Source organism: Balaenoptera ricei, chromosome 8, assembly GCF_028023285.1.
Source record: "Balaenoptera ricei isolate mBalRic1 chromosome 8, mBalRic1.hap2, whole genome shotgun sequence".
Taxonomy (NCBI): domain Eukaryota; kingdom Metazoa; phylum Chordata; class Mammalia; order Artiodactyla; family Balaenopteridae; genus Balaenoptera; species Balaenoptera ricei.
Genome location: NC_082646.1, coordinates 87,737,659 through 87,755,561, shown reverse-complemented (window position 1 = coordinate 87,755,561; position 17,903 = coordinate 87,737,659). Strand labels below are relative to the sequence as shown.

At 37.0% G+C, this 17,903-nt stretch overlaps 1 protein-coding gene and 1 pseudogene across 5 annotated transcripts in view; one reads left to right on the top strand and one right to left on the bottom strand.

Moving 5' to 3' along the window:
* QSER1 (glutamine and serine rich 1) overlaps positions 1-17,903 on the bottom strand; it is an 85,035-nt gene that overhangs the window by 47,397 nt on the left and 19,735 nt on the right. The gene's annotated exons all lie outside the window — the stretch shown is intronic.
* Positions 8,287-8,805, top strand: LOC132369522 (large ribosomal subunit protein eL20-like; annotated as a pseudogene).

Genomic DNA, 17,903 nt, shown 5'->3' with positions numbered 1-17,903 from the left:
TAAGGTAGGCGCATGTACCATTTTACATTAGCATCAGTAATTAATCAACATTCCGTTTTGCTTTACATCCTTGTCACCACATGATCTTTTCAGTCTTCTTAATTTTAGCTATTCTAGGTAGGTTAAGTGGTATCTCACTGTGGTTTAATTTGCATTTCCCTAATAACAAATGATGAGGAGCATCTTCTTATATGCTTATAGACTATTCTTGTAGCTTCTCTTGTGAAGTTTGTTCAAAGATTTTGCCCTTTAAAAAAAATTGGGTTGTTAGCCATCTTACTGGGTTGTAAAAAGTTTTTAAAATACAGTCTGGGACTTCCCTGGTGGGGCACTGGTTAAGAATCCTCCTGCTTATGCAGGGGACACGGGTTCAATCCCTGGTCCGGGAAGATCCCACATGCCACGGAGCAACTAAGGCCATGCGCCACGACTACTGAGCCTGTGCTCTAGAGCCCGCGAGCCACAACTACTGAGCCCGTGCACCACAACTACTGAAGCCCGCGCACCTAGAGCCCATGCTCTGCAACAAGAGAAGCCACCACAATGAAAGGCCCGCGCACCGCAACGAAGAATAGCCCCCGCTCGCCGCAACTAAAGCCCGTGCACAAACGAAGACCCAATGCAGCCAAAAAATAAATAAAAATTAAAAAAAAATAATAAAATGTTTAAAAATAAATAAATAAATACAGTCTGGATCCACATTTTCTTTGGTCAGATAGATGTATTGTGAATGTTTTCTTCCAGGCCGAAGTTCTAACCAATTAATTTAATTGTGGTAAGAGCACTTAACATGATATCCACCCACTTAAAGAATACAATACAGTATTGTTAACTATGTGCACCATGTTGTACCGCAGATCTGTTCATGAACGATGAAGAGCTTACTCATCTTGCATTAACCAAACCTTTGTATCTGTTGAACAAATAGATACGCCTGTCCTCCTCTGACAGGCTCCCATTCATAAACTGCGCGGCCAGGTTGCCCACCAGCCCTGGCCGGACGCTGCACTCCATCCTGTCTGCTACTTGGACGAGCTGCCTGGCGATGTCCCAGATGACTTCCTCTTGACTCTCAGAATCTCCCACAGCGGCGCAAGGCAGGTGGGAAAAGACCAATGCCCTCAAGGCGTGGAGCGTGCCCACTTCCAGTAATTCATTATTTTTTATTGTGGAGTAGCACTCCATTATATAGATGTACCAAAGGTTGATGGTTGTTTTAAATCCGTTCATCAGTCAAAGGACCTTTGGGTTCTTTCCTGTTTTGGCAATTATGAATAAAGCTGCTATAAACACATGCCTAAGGTTTAGTCTGAACATAAGTTTTCATTTCACTTGAGTAAATAACTTAGGAGGGGGACGGCTGAGTTCTATGGTAATATGTTAACTTTAGAGAAACTGCTTGTTTTCCAAAGTGGCTATACCTCTTTGCATTCCCACCAATAATGTACGTCTCGTCTGGTTACTCTACATCCTCACTGGCACCAAGTATTTTAAGTTTGTAAGTTGTTTCTTTTCCTTTTCTTTTAAAAAATTTGAGCTATTCTAATTGGTGTGCAGTGGTATCTCACTGTGGTTTTAATAAGCATTTCCTTAATAACTAAAATGTTGAGCATCATTTGTTTATCTACCATGCAGAAATCTTCTTTGGTAAAGTATCCACTCAAATCTTTTGCCCATATTTTATTGGGTTGTTTGTTTTCTTATTAATGTTTTAGGAGTTGCCTATATACTCTGGAACCAAATCCTTGGACAGATACATATTTTGTAAACATTTTCTCCCAATCTGTGGCTTTCATTCTCCTAACAATGTATTTAGAAGAGCAAAATAATTTTTTATTTTATGAATTGTACTTTTGATGTTGTAGCTAAGAAATCTTTGCCTAATCCAACATCTCATAGATTTCTTCTTATGTTTTCTTCTAGAAGTTTTATAGTATTAATTTTTCCACTTAGGTCTATGATTCATTTGGAATGCACTTTTTGTACATGGTGTGATGCAAGGCTTGGGATTCTTTTTTTTTTTTTTAATTTGGATATGCAATTATCCCAGTACTACTTATCAAAAAGATTATTCTCTATCTACTGAATCTTTACCTATTGAAACTATCTGAACCTATGTCCAAAAAAGTCAACTAGCCATATATTTGTGGTTCTGTTCTTAACTACTGTGTTACATTGATCAATGTCTGTTCTTAGGCCAATAACACACAGTCTGATAAATGATTCAGGTTGTACAGATTTTCTAATTTTGTTCTTTTTCAAAATTATTTTGTCTATGCCAGGTATTCCCATATAAATTTTACAGTCAGCCGGTCAATTTCTACAAAAACACTGCAATGACTCTATACATCAACTGGGGAAAACTACCATCTTAAAGAGTATTGAGTCTTCTAATCCATGAGTATATCTATTTATTTGGGTCTTTAATTCCTGTCAGCAATCTTTTGTAGTGTTTAGTGTATGATTCTTACAAGTATAAATCCCTAGGTATCTCATTTTTGTTTTGTTCTAAATTTTTTTAAATGATATGTAATTCACATACCATAAAGGTCACCCTTTTAAAGTGTACAAATCAGAGCTCTTTTAGAATACTCAGGGTTGTGCAACCATCAACATAACCTAATTTTAGAACACTTAACTGCCTCAAAAATAAACCTGTACCCATTAGCATCACACCCCATATATCCTCCTCTACCCAGCCCCTGGCAATCACTAATTTTTCTGTCTCTATGCATTTGCCCACTCGCAACATTTCATATAAATGGAATCATATTATATTATATGCAGGCTTTTGTGACTGGCTTCTTTCACTTAGCATAATGTTTTCAATGGTCATCCATGTTACAAACATGGATATATCAGTACTTCATTTCACGGCTGAATAACATTCCATTGTATAGATATATCACATTTTGTTTAGCCATTCATCAACTGATGGACACTGGGTTGTTTCCACTTTTTGGCTATTATGAATTATGCTGTGATGAACATGCACATACAAGTTTTTGTGTGGATGTATATTTTAAATTCTCTTGGGTATATACCTAGGAGTGGAATTGCTGGGTCTTATGATAACTCCATGTTTCACATTTTGAGGAATGGCCAACCAAACTGGCTGTATCATTCTACATTCCCACCAACAATGTTTAATGGGTTACAATTTCTCAACATCTTTACCAATACTTGTTATTGCCTATGTCTTTACTTTTATTATAATACCCATCCTAGTAGGTGTGAAGTGGTATCTCATTGTGGTTTTGATTTTTTCAGTTATCTAATGATGTTGAGCATCTTTGCATTTTCTTCCTGACCAAACAAACAGAAAGAGAGAGGGGGAAAAACCTTACACTTATGGGGATATGTCACAGGGACAAAGAGGCAAATTGAAAGAGCTCCCAATGACCAAAACTGGAACATTTTGAGCAAAAAAAACTTAGTAGTATATATCTGTGAGTCCATACTGATAAAATTAAATGACTAATAAATAAATAGAGGAGGAAACACAAATCTCCCTGAAGAATTCTAAATAATTTACGTAGCAACTCTACATTGAAGGAGGTGGACCATAACTCCCCACTCCTTAATGGGCTGCACATAGCAACTTTCTTCCAAAGAGGATAGTACTGAAAGGAGGAAAAAAACAACAGAAGAGTAACTTTACAGTGCAGAAACCTGACAAACACTACCTCAGCCAGGTGGTAAAAATCAAAATCAACAGTGATAAATCACATTGATAAGATATACCCTTAATATGATGTAATGAAAGTAACACTTTACCTCTGTGATCTCCCTCTGGAGAACCCATAACTCCAGTCTGATTATGAGAAAAAAAACATCAGGCAAATTCCAAGAGAAGGGCATTCTACAAAATACTTGACAAGCACTGCTCAAAAATATAAAGGTCATCAGAAACAAGAAAAGTCTGAGAAATTGTGATGGCAAAGAGGAATCTACTGAGACAAGATAAACAAATGTAAAGGGGTATCCCTGGAGAGACCAAAAAAAGACATTAAGTAAAAACTAAGGAAATTTGAATAAACTACAGATTTCAGTTGACTACATATTTCAGTTGACTACAATGTATCAGTTAATTACTAGTAACAAATGTACCATAAGAATATAAGAACTTAATAATAGGGGAAAGTGGGTGAGGGTGTATATGGGAACCCTGTACTATCTGTAAATCTAAAACAGCTCTCAGGGAATTCCCTGGTGGTCCAGTGGTTAAGACTCCATGCTTTCGCTGCTGAGGGCTGGGGTTCAATCCCTGGCTGGGGAACTAAGATCCCATAAGCCACGTGGCATGGCCAAAAAACCCCCCAAAACCCCACAAAAAACAAAAGAGGCTCTCAAAAATACAATCTACACTAAGAAAAATTTGTAAGCCATGTCAAATCTTGAAACCTCTTTAAGAGTAAGAATAATGATCAAGATAAACTGTAAATATCAGGAGGTTCTAGGGGTGGTTTTTTGTTTTGTCTTGCTTCTTAGAAATCCATGCTAACTCCACTTCTTTAACAGGCAAGGAATAATTATAACCTCCTAACTGGTCTCTCTGCTTCTGCCCTAACCCCTCCCACCCCCTATTCTCAGCCTGAGTCACTCTCTTAAAAAATGAAGTCATATGATAGTTCAATTTTTAGTATTTTGAGGAATCTCCATACTGTTTTCCATAGTAGCTGCACCAATTTACACTCCCTCCAACAGGGTACAAGGGCTCCCTTTCCTCCATACCCTCTTCAACACTTGTTATTTGTTGTCTTTTTGATAATGGCCATTCTGACAGGTGTGAGGTGGTATCTTATTGTGCTTTTGATTTGCATTTCATTGATGAGTGTTACTGAACATCTTTTCATGCGTCTGTTGGCCATCTATATGTCTTCTTTGGAAAAATGTGTATTCAGGTCCTCTGTCCATTTTTTAAAAACTGGTTGATTTTTTTTTTAAAAAATTGAGCTATATGAGTTCTTTGTATATTTTGGATTTTAACCCCTTATCAATAGAATTAAAATTAAAAATTAAATTTAAAAAATTGAACTACCATACTAACTGGCAATTCCACTTCTGGGTATTTTTCTGAAAATTAAAAACACTAATTCGAAAAGATCTATGCACCCCTATGTTCACTGCAGCATTATTTACAATAGCCAAGATATAGAAGCAACCTGAATGTCCATTGATAGATGAATTGATAAAGATGTGGGGTGTGTGTGTGTATATATTACACATATAATGTGTGTATCACACACAAATATATAAATAAAATGGAATATTACTCAGCCATTAAAAATATGAAATCTTGCCATTTGAGGCAACATGGATGGACTTAGAGGGTACTATATGCTAAGTGAAATAAGTCAGAGAGACAAATATGCGGACTCTAAAAGACCAAATAAATGAACAAACATAACGAAACAAAAACAGACTCATAGATACAGAGAATAAACAGGTGGTAGGTGGGGGGATGAGCACAATAGGTAAGGGAGATTAAGAAGTACAGACTCCCAGTTACAAAATAAATCAGTCATAGGGATGAAATGTACAGCATGAGGAATATAGTCAATAATGTTGTAATAATTTTGTATGGTGACAGATGGTAACTATTTCGTAATGTACAGAAATACTGAATCACTATGTTGTGCACCTGGAACTAACACAGTGTTGTAAGGTCAATTATGTTTAAAAAAAAAAAAAAACGTAAAGCCAAATCATGAAACTCTTCTGCTCAAATCCTTCCAATGGCTTCCCATCTCACCCTAGTAAAAGCCAAAGTTCTTACAATAATCCTCAATGTACTAAGTGACCTAACTGCTGCCCCCTTAAACCTCCAATTTTATCTATTTTCCACTCTAGCCACACAGGTCTCCTGGCTCTTTCCTCAAACATACTAAGTTGGTTCACCTCATTTCCCCTCAGGTCTCTGCTCAAATTTCATCTCACTGAAGACTTCCCTGACCACCTGATATAAAATAACATCCTTCCTCTATCCTCCCTACACATTGCCTAATCCTCTTTTCTTGCTTTATTTTTCTCCATAGCACTAATAAACATTCAACATTATTTACTAGTTTGCCTATTAGCCACTGAAATGAAAACTCCATTAGGACAGGGTCTTTGCTTTCATCACTGCTATAACCCCATCACCCAAAATATTGGGTTGGCCAAAAAGTTCCTTCAGTTTTTAAGTTTAAAAAAAAGGCACATTTTCCATTTTCACCAAGAACTTTATTGAACAACGTATTCACTGTTTTGTTCCACTACCTTCTGCCATTTTTCAGGCAACTTCATTAATTCCATCTTCTCAAAACTTTTTATATTTTTGAGCAAAGAACTGTTCCAAGTGCCTTTTACAGTCTTCCAGAGAATTGAAATTTTTTCCATTAAGAGAATTTTGTAAAGACCGAAATAAATGGAAATCCAAAGGTGCAACGTCTGGTGAATATGGCTGATGAATCAGAACTTCCCAGCCAAACTGTAACAGTTTTTGCCTGGTCATCAAAGAAACGTGCGGTCTTGTGTTATCTTCATGGAAGATTATGCATTTTCTGTTGACTAATTCCGGACGCTTTTCCTCGAGTGTTGCTTTCAGTTGGTCAACTGGAAGAAGTACTTGTTGGAATTAATCGTTTTTCTGGAAGGAGCTCATAACAGAGGACTTCTTTCCAATCCCACCATGTACACAACATCACCTTCTTTGAATGAAGACCGGCCATTGGTGTGGTTGGTGGTGGTGTATTTCGCTTGCCCCACGATCTCTTCCGTTCCACTTTATTGTACAGTATCCACTTTTCATCGCCTGTCACAATTTGTTTTAAAAACAGAATGTTTTCGTTACGTTTCAGTAGAGAATCGCATGTGGAAATACGGTCAAGAAGGTTTTTTTCGCTTAACTTGTGTGGAACCCAAACATCAAAGCGATTAACATAACCAGGCTGGTGCAAGTGATTTTCAACGCTTGATTTGGATATTTTGAGTATGTCGGCTACCTCTCGCGCGGTATAACGTTGATTGTTCTCAGTTAATGTCCCGATTTGATGGCTATCAACTTCAACTGGTCTACCCAACCGTGAAGCATTGTCCAGCGAGAAATCGCCAGTATGAAACATCACAAACCACTTCTGACACATTCAGTCAGTCACAGCACCTTCTCCATACACCGCACAAATCTTTTTTTGCATTTCAGTTGCGTTTTTACCTTTCTTGAAATAATAAAGCATAATATGCCGAAAATGTTGCCTTTTTTCTTCCATCTTCAATATTAAAATGGCTACACAAAAATTCACCAATTTTGATTTTTTTTTTTAATTTTATTTATTTATTTATTTATGACTGTGTTGGGTCTTCGTTTCTGTGCTAGGGCTTTCTCTAGTTGCGGCAAGTGGGGGCCACTCTTCATCGCGGTGTGCGGGCCTCTCACTATCGCGGCCTCTCTTGTTGCGGAGCACAGGCTCCAGATGCGCAGGCTCAGCAATTGTGGCTCACGGGCCTAGTCGCTCCGCGGCATGTGGGATCCTCCCAGACCAGGGCTCGAACCCGTGTCCCCTGCATTGGCAGGCGGATTCTCAACCACTGCGCCACCAGGGAAGCCTGATGTTTTTTTTTAAATGCACGCTGATATGACAGCTGTCACAATACAATCGAACAAAATTGTTTTAAATGAAGTTGAAGACAACTAGGCTAGAGCCGTCTTACGGAAAACACCAAACGAACTTTTTGGGCAACCCAATAGTATCTGGCACATTGTAGATACTCATAAATAATTACAATCTATGTTCAGTTTCAGAAGAGAAATCACCTTTAAGTTACAGCTCAATCACCTCTCAAGCAAATATGTACTGAGTACCTAACCTGATTGCCAGACATCCTGATAAGAATTGGAAAATAAAAAAATGAAGGATCAAGCTAGTAGGTCAGCCCTTTCTAGAAAACTGAATACGTGTAGACTTCTATCAATTTTAGGCATTGTACAAGAGTTTTCAATATAAAGTAGAGCTCTAACTGGGCCACTATTCAATGGATTTAATTATTGAAGCCCAAATTAAGAATGTTCTACACCATACGTCATAGAGGGAGCAAAACAGATAAATATCCTCTCAATAATTATATAAAAATAAATTGGCTTTTCTTAAAAAAATAACTTATATATAAAGCACAATGGGATAAAGATTATACGTGATATAAAAATTAGCTTTGAGTGAAACAGTAGTTCAATGAATTTTTAAAAACCAGTTAAAATTCCACGCTTCCCGCATTTTCAAGGGTGGCAGCGAGCGCAGATGGAGCGCCATGAAGGCCTCGGGCACACTTCGAGAGTACAAGGTGGTGGGGTGCTGCCCGCCAAACGGCCCACACCGCCTCTCTGTCCCATGCAAATCTTTGCACCTAATCATGCTGCCAAGTCCCACTTCTGGTACTTTGTGTCTCAGCTGAAGAAGATGAAGAAGTCTTCAGGGGAAACTGTCCACTGTGGACAGGTGTTCAAGAAATCTCCCAAGGCTGAAGAACTTCCGCATCTGGCTGCACTATGACTCCTGCAGAGGCCCCCACAACATGTACCGGCAGTACCGGGACCTGACCGCAGCTGGCACCACCACCCAGTGCTACCGAGACATGGGCACCCGGCACCTTGCCCGGGCCCACTGGATCCAGATCATGGAGGTAGAGGAGATCGCAGCCAACAAGTGCCGCCGAGCAGCAGCCGAGCAGTTCCACGACTCCAAGATCAAGTTCCCACTGCCCCACGGGGTCCTCTGTCACCAGCACAAGCCACACTTCACCACCAAGAGGCCCAACACCTTCATTTAAATGCAGGCCCTCCCCATCCCCAGGTCTGCCCAAATAAAGCTCATTGGGAAAACCAGAAGGAAAAAAAAAAAATTCCATGCTTCCCTCAAAAAATTAAACATAGTCACCATATGGCCCAGGAGTCCCATTTCTAGGTATATATACTCAAGAGAACTGGAAGTACATATATGTTCACACAAAAACTCGTACATAAATGTTCATTAATCAGCAGCATTAATTAAGCAGCATTAATCATGACAGTCAAAAGGCAGAAACAATCCAAATGTCCAACAATAAATGGGTAAGTGTGATACAGCCATACAATGGAATATTACTCAGCCATAAAAAGAAATGAAACACGAATACATGCTACAACATGGATGAACCTTGAAAATACTATGCTAAGTGAAAGAAGCCAAATACAAAAGTCCACATATAGTATGATTCCATTTCTATGAAATGTACTGAATGAGCAAATCCCTGGAGACACAAAGTAGATACTGTGGTTGCCAGGGTTTAGGGAGAGGGGAGAATAGGAAGAGACTGCTTATGAGCATGTGTTTCCTTATGGGGTGATGGAAAATGTTCTAGAACTAGATAGTGGTGATGGTTACACAGTCTCATGTAACTACTACTGAACCGTACATTTTAAAATAGTGAATTATGGGAATTCCCTGGTGGTCCAGTGGTTAGGACTCCGTGTTCTCACTGCCGAGGGCCCAGGTTTGATCCCTGGTCGGGGAACTAAAATCCCATAAGCCATGCGGCACGGCCAAAAACAAAACAGTCTTTATTCGCAAACAACATAATTTTAAAAAATAAAAATAAAATAAAATAGTGAATTATATGATTTGTGAACTATAGCTCAATAAAAGTTACAATCATCCAAACTTAGTGATTATGGGTAATTTTTCATGAAGTGTGCAACATCATCAAACAAGAAGGTGGTTATAGATAGGCTTGCTGTCATGCATGTATTTAATCTCCCTCCTGTGGTTGGCCCATCTCCATATACCATATAATAAGGATTTTTTTTTTGTTAATCTGTATATAATATTTTTAAGGCTTTAAAACAAGTTTCAAAAATATATTTTTTTTATGGTTTTAAAATAAGTTTCAAAATAATCTGATGGTCACTGGCTTGCTGAAGTTGTTTATTTTTTTCAAACAAAAGCCAGATTAAGAAAATAAAAATTTATCCTGGAAAAAAAAAAAGGCCTCAAAACATGGTCTTTGTTTCTAATTCCTATACCTAAATATGAGCTCCTTTGAATAAATGTACATTTATTTAATATAATAGTACCTACCGTAGTATAGCCCTTTCTAGCCCCCAAGGCCTGGATGGGTGGTAGGGTGAGAGAGAGGACTTTTACTACCCCTACACACTCCAAGCACTACAGGAGCTAAGGTCTAGGGAAGAGGAAGGAGCCAAGGGTTAACAGTCACAGTTGTGTCGATCTTCAGATTCCCAACCAAGCACAAAACTTCCATCTTCCATCCCCTCCCCATACTTTCAAAGTGGGGTACAGACTGAATCTTGAGGATAAGAAGGGTCAGAATTTTGCAGGGGGATGTAACATTTTCCTTCAACTGCTGTTACTTAAATTCCAAATTTAAAAACTGATGTTTTCCTAAAAATTAAAACAAACCAAAAGAGATTATTCAGTTACCACTCTCTACCTTGTTTACTGTAAGTATGACATTCTTTCCGTAAGCTTCTTTCCTAATTTTAATCTAATTTGTTTAACAAAGAAAATTAAGTTTTAAGGCAGATGAGAAAGCTGTGACAAAAATCTCATCTAAAATGGCAAATTTGTGCAGTGAAGATGGCATATGATCATAAGAAAAAATGCTTTGAGTGTATTACTGAGAATAAGCTGTCTTATGGTTTATATCCAGATATTAATAACATGTACAGATCTTCTCCTTGGGTAGCATACTCTTATTTCCATAATACTTAAGAAATAAAACACATTCCAAGTTTTAAAATCAATCAGCAAAAATTCCATGAAATATGTTAAATCCCAGGTAAACAAGCCAGTACTTGCACACAAGTAATAAGTTACCCAAGATTGAATGAATGATTTTGCCTTAAGTAGTCATATTATTTTCTTCTCTGTTAAAGAACTTGGTCACTGAAAAAATATATATTCTATAATAAAAACAGAATTTTCTTTAAATTTGGAAAATATTGTTTTAGTCTTAGGGTATTATCAGCTTTTCAGAGTTGAGAAAGATAACCCTGGATTGGAAGTTAGAAGGCCCAGATTCCAGTCCTGATTCTGCAAATGTACGTACTTCGAGACTTTTAGCAAAGCACAGGGAGTCCTAGTTTTCCTCTTTATGAAGCCTAATGTTCTGCATATTTCTACTATTCTGAGTTAAGCTAAATATTTTTACTTCATCTATCACACAGTATTCTTCAGTATAAAATCTGTCTTCAAAATGAGTACAGTGGTAACACCAAGTTCACTGAATTAACTTTGCATGTAGAACTCTGTCTAGCATGTCTGTCCTACTCATACCTAAATGTCAAGTAATATAAATCTTTATTTTATTTTAGCTAATTGTAGTCTGAGGATTAAAAACAAAAAATACCCCTGAAGCATAAGAAGAATCAGGTCTTATTAAGGAATTATTTATTGTGAGTTTGAAAAAATAAACTAATGAATCATGAAACAACTATGTAACAGCTGTAAAAAAAAAAAAAAAACACACAAGCTTTGCAAATAAGCCACAGGATTCAAATCCAGCTCTGTACTTTACAAATTTTGCAACTTGAGGCTAACCACATAGTCTCTCTCTGTCTCAGTTTCCTCAACTGTAAAATATGGTGAATAGTAACATGCACATTCATAAAGTGAGAGTAAACAATAAGGCATATATATATATATATATATATATATATATATATATATATATATATATATATATATAGCATTTAGCGCAGTACTATGTTTGGCACATAATGTTCAATCAGTGCTATTATTACTGCACCTAAAGGTGAGGTCTGAATTTATACAACTGACATTTACTGACTGCCAAGCATTATGCTAGGCACTAGAAGGCACAGAAATAAAAAGGCATAAGTAAATAAACAAACATTACATAGTATAAGAGGCTTACCTCTAGGAAATGCAGCTGAGTACTGAAAGAAAGAGGAGAAAGTATTCAAGGAAAGAAAAAGAAATTATTTCAGGAAGAGATAATACCATATGTAAAGACCTAGAAATGTAAATAAGATGGTACATTAGTAGACCTTTCAGTAATTCTGTATGGGTGTACTACCATATGTAAAGGCCTAGAAATGTAAATAAGATGGTACATTAGTAGACCTTTCAGTAATTCTGTATGGGTGCACTAGGGATAGGGCTATGAGTCAGACAGGACCCAGATTATAGAAAATTATATGCCAAAATCACATTTATATTCAAGGGAATCAAGAGCCTCTAAAGAGTTTTAATCAGTGTTAAATGATTAAATTGTATTTTAAAAGAATGGTTTTTAACCAGAGGTGCTCATCAGCATCATCCGGTGGGTTTTTTCAAACTGTACACTCCCAGTTCTCACTTTCAGAAGTTCTTTATTAGTAATTCTAAGATGGGACCCTGTAAGTCACTTTGAAAAAGCTCTTAAAGCAATTCTGCCATATACCAAGAGGAGAGAATCACTCTTAGAAGGATAATCTGATAAGCACTGTGAAGAAGAGCAAGCCTAAAAGTTGGAAGGCCAAGATCCTACTGCAGAAATCCAGGTAAAAAATTATAAGGACCGAACAGTGGCAATAGTTAGACATTTGAGAACTCTTAAAAGGTGTTCATAAGAGATAAAGTGGGAAATACTCAAAAGAGGGCTAGTGAACATTCCCACTTAGAGCTGGAAATTAAAAGTTGGGTATCATTACCAGTTGGGTTATTTGTGAAGTCATGAAATGGATGGAATTGCCAAAAGAGTGTCCTCCCTGAGAAATGGGGCTGAGGGCAGAAGCGATTGAGACATTACTTTTGGAAGACACAGCAATCAGCGAAAATCTCCATGGAAAGGGGATATTAAGCTAACCCTGTGCCAAACCACAGGAAGAGGAGAGGAAAGAGTTATGCATGGCCTGAGGTTGGAAAGCCTGCTATATAGAGCAGCTGAAAGAAGACTAACATGCTTCAAATGTACCGAGGGAAGGGGGGAATGGCAGGAGACCCATTCACCTGTAAAGTAGTAGGCAAGGGGCAAACATGAAAAACCTATGGGGGTACAGTAAGGAGTCTGGATTCTATTCCATGCTCAATGGAAAACAACTGAAGGATTTTTAAGCAAGGGAGTGACTAAATACATTTTTAAAAGGTGACTGTAGTTGCTATGTGCTACAAAACTTACCCTCAGTTCCCAAACTAAAATTGAAAGCAAAGGGAATCTTAAACTCAAACAGGCCTTTCATTGTCATAACAGCCCTTTCATACAAGCATTACTATGTAAGTAGCTCCAAGTTTCACTAAAAATTGCTTTAAAAGCAAGTGTTAAGGGATGTAGAGCTTAATGAACTTGGCTACCAACTGCTGAGTAATTCCACTGTGATGTCCTGTAGTTTAAAAAACAGTGAAAATAATAAAGTTGTCGATGGTAAAAGATACCTCCCTTCTCTTGAACCTGATTGCAGAATATCATGTGAGAAGAGACAACTCTGTGTTAAAAATAGTGAACCTTTCAGGAGATTAACGGCTATAGTAAAAAAAAAAAAAAAAAGGCTATAATCACAAGTGTTGACAAGGATGTGGAGAAACTAGAATCCTCATACACTGCTGGTGGGAATGTAAAATAAAATGATACAGTCACTTTAGAAAAGTCTGGCAGTTCCTCAAAATGTTAAACACCATTATCATATGACCCAACAATTCTACTCCTAAGTACGTGCACAAGAAAAGTGAAACATGTTTTCATTTAAATACTTTTATGAAAATGTTCACAGCAGCATTATTCACAAGAGCCAAATGGTGAAAACAACCCAAATGTCCATCAACTAGTGAACAGATAAACAAATGAGCTATATCTAAACAATGGAATATTATTCCATTATAAGTATTTATAAGTACTGATACATGCTACAACATGGATAAATCTCAAAAACGTTATGCCTAGGCAAGGAAGCCAAACACATTTTTTGATTCCATTTATATTAGATGTCCAGGAAAGGCAAATCTATAGAGACAGAAAATGGATTTATGGTTGCCTAGGGAGAATGGGGAGTGAGGTTTCTTTCAGGAGTAATGAAAATGTTTGAAGATTAGACTGTGGTGACACTGTGGTGACATAAACATACTAAAAATTATTGAATTGTACACTTAATACAGGAGAATTTTATGGTATGTAAATTAAATCTCAATAAAGCTGTTAATTAAAAAAAAGTGCCGGAGGAGTCAAATGGCCTGGAATCACTATCTCTAATGGGACCTCAGCAACTTACAGCTTCTTTGGGCCTTCATTTTTTTTTTTTTAAAGACTACCTCACAGCACAGGTAACTTCTATATACTGCATCACCTTGGCGCTTCAGGGGCCATTCGGGGTAGGTTCTGCAGGAGATCAGAAGGCAGAAGAGAGGAGCCTGAGTATTATTTGTCCATTCCCTCCCTGTATCACAACCATGGTTCCAGCCATGCTGCATCTCTACACAACTACAGTTCCTTCTGGGCTCCAATAACTGGTGCCCAGAAGTGGCCCTTCACAGGCCCAGAAGTGGCTTCACACTGCTGCTACTCACTCAGTGTCTCAGTATCCCTTTTTGGTTCCCTTAACTCTGCTCCCAACCATAATACTGAGCCCTTCACCAAAGTAACCGTAAATGGATCATCTAAGAGAAATTATGTTTCATGCAGGCCCCCAACTGACAATCAGTATAAAGGAGGTACAATTGGTATTTTGTACCAACAAGTTACTGTTAAATCAAGTATGATTTCTTGAGATAAGTAAATGTATTTTAATTTTATATACATCATTAATGATCTTTATAAAAAAAATCCTACTTCATTTTGTGTAAACAACACATTTAAGTTTATTAAACAGAAGGTGTTTTTGTTTTCACTAACAAGGTGAAATGAGTAGTATGGTATTTCCTGCCTAGTGGAGCAGTAGAACATATTCAAAAACCAATCTACCAGTTCCAAACATTATCCACAACAAAGAGAGAGAGATTTTGGCATTTGTAACAGATGCCCAAGAAAGACAATGCCAAAGTCAAGGCTACTCAGAGTTTCCGTCTGTTGTTCTGTCAGAAAATAAATGAAATGTGTTGGTGATGTGGCATATGCTTGGCTATATGCATGATAACAAGAGTCTCCAAGACCTGGATTGGACACAATTCCAAAGTTCCATCTCATCTTCCTTTTTTATTTCTGTCATCACCTGTATTACTGACCTTTCCATTGAACAAAGAAAACATTTCAGGTCCAGTTTTTCCCAACCCCACTATTTTTCTAGAACACTTTTCTTTTAAAAGAAACATGTCTGTCAAAGCAAATTATTTTGTGATTTGAACTGCTGCAGTAATGTATTAACTATCTGTAATGTCCAGACATTAACATTCATTTAACAGGTAGACAAAAATAGTCACGTGGGCCCTGGATGATTCTCTCTCATTTCAGGCTATGAAGAGATTATTGAAAATGAATTAATACATAGCTGGTTACTTCTTACAATACACAATAGAGTCCATATTTCCATGATTCAAATGTATAGGTGCTATGAAATATTTTAGTTTAGTTTCTTCAATGCATCTTATTGTTTGTGGCTTAGTCTTTCCCTTACCAAATTAAATTTCTTCCTTGTTTGAGAAACTAGTAGAGCTGAATTTTTAGTCATCACAATTTTGTTCACTAATATTAACATGGTCTAGGATTTCTGGCATTAAGGAAGGAAGTCTTTCTAAAGATATACACTTATCACAATAATTCACACTTGTGAATAGTTTTGTAGACAAACATTTATACATCTTTGGTTTAATATAAGAACTTAATAAATAACATTTTAGAATAAGGAAAAAGATTTTCAGGAGAATCAAAATCCAAAGCTTAATATTCATTTTGATACTCAATGTACTATTTCTTCTTTCCCTATAAATTTTTTAAAATTAATTTTTATTGGAGTATGGTTGCTTTACAATGTTGTGTTAGCTTTACAATGTTGTGTTAGCTTCCACTGCACAACAAAATGAATCAGCCATACACATATAGATATCCCCTTCCTTTTGGACTTCCCTCCCATTTACGTTACCACAGTGCACTAGGTGAGTTCCCTGTGCTATACAGCATGTTCCCATCAGTTGTCCATTTTATACATAGTATCAATAATGTGTATGTGTCAATCCCAGTCTCCCAATTCCTCCCACCCCACCCTTTTCCCCCTTGGTACCCATACATTTGTTCTCTACATCTGTGTCTCTATTTCTGCTTTGCAACTAAGATCATCTATACCATTTTTCTAGATTCCAAATAATATGCGTTATTATATGATATTTGCTTTTCTCTTTCTGACTAACTTTACTCTGTATGACACTCTCTAGGTCCATCCACGTCTCTACAAACGACCCAATTTCATTCCTTTTTATGGCTGAGTAATATTCCATTATATATCCCCTATAAACTTTTAAAAAAATTTTTTTGTTGGAGTATAGTTGATTTACAATGTTGTGTTAGTTTCAGGTGTTCCCTATAAATTTTAATAAAAATTAATCAGAAATTTTCCAGATGCTCAAAAGGCTTTCCTAAGGAAATTTCCAGAAATCTATAAGCCCATTAACCAAAGACTTATAATAAAACCACTAGTATTTTATACAATTGTAATTGTATTATATTATTCATACTATTTTAAGATTGACTTCAGGGACTTCCCTGGTGGCGCAGTGGTTAAGAATCCGCCTGCCAACGCAGGGAACACGGGTTTGAACCCTGGTCCAGGAAGATCCCACATGCCGCAGAGCAACTAAGCCCGTGCACCACAACTATTGAGCCTGCACTCTAGAGCCGGCGAGCCACAACTACTGAGCCCATGTGCCACAACTACTGAAGCCCGCGTGCATAGAGCCCGTGCTCTGCAACAAGAGAAGCCACTGCAATGAGAAGCCCACGCACCGCAAAGAAGAGTAGCCCCCGCTCGCCGCAACTAGAGAAAGCCTGCCCCAGCAACAAAAACCCAACACAGGCAAAAAATAAAGAAATGTATTAAAAAAAATTAATTATATATATATTTTAAAAAAAGACTGACTTCAGATACCAAAGCAGGTAGAATATTTATAGATTGCCTTAAAATATCCTACATGTTGTGGTTACGTTAAAAAAATTTTTAAAGCCTTTATCTTTCAGAGACATACTATGGTTGAAAAAGGCACATACATGGCATGAAATCTGCTTTGAAATAAAACAAAGCAAATACAAAGTAGGGAGACAAAGCTGGTAGGGACATATATGAAACAAGACTGACCATGTGCTGAAACTGTCGAAGCTGGCTAATGGATACATAGGGATTCATTATACCAGTACTCTCTAAATGTGTTTGTTTTGAAATTTCCCATAATAAAAATGTTGCTGTTGTTTATAGTAGAGAAAATCAACTTCTAAGTGGCTAATTCGTGTTCTAGATTTGTTGTTGGTCCACAACAAAGGTTAATGCAGAGGAAGAAATTATAATGAACATTAGAGAAAAGGTATATATTTTGAAACAACAGTTAAAGAAGATTTCATAAAATGTTATTCAAGTGCCATAATTTACAAGCTGAAGTACCTTAAAATTTCTTAATAAACATGTCCGTTAAGCGTGAATAACAGACATACTCATTCCAAAGTATATTTTAGGAGGAGGATGCTAAAATGTCCATAAAAAGGTGCACAATACATAAATGTTAATTAGCTGGTATACTACATTAGCTGTTAATAGCAAGTTTGGAACCATCATCTTCTCTGCCATATTAAAAATACGGGAAGTTAAAGAGGATCATATTCAGCCCAAACTTGATCTTGTTAAAAATGAAAAAATACAAAGATATTAACTAACAGCAAAAGACCCTCTCTAGTTTTTATTTTTGTATAGCCACAGTTCTACTTAAATCCCATCCTTCCAAATGGCTCACTTTTATTTT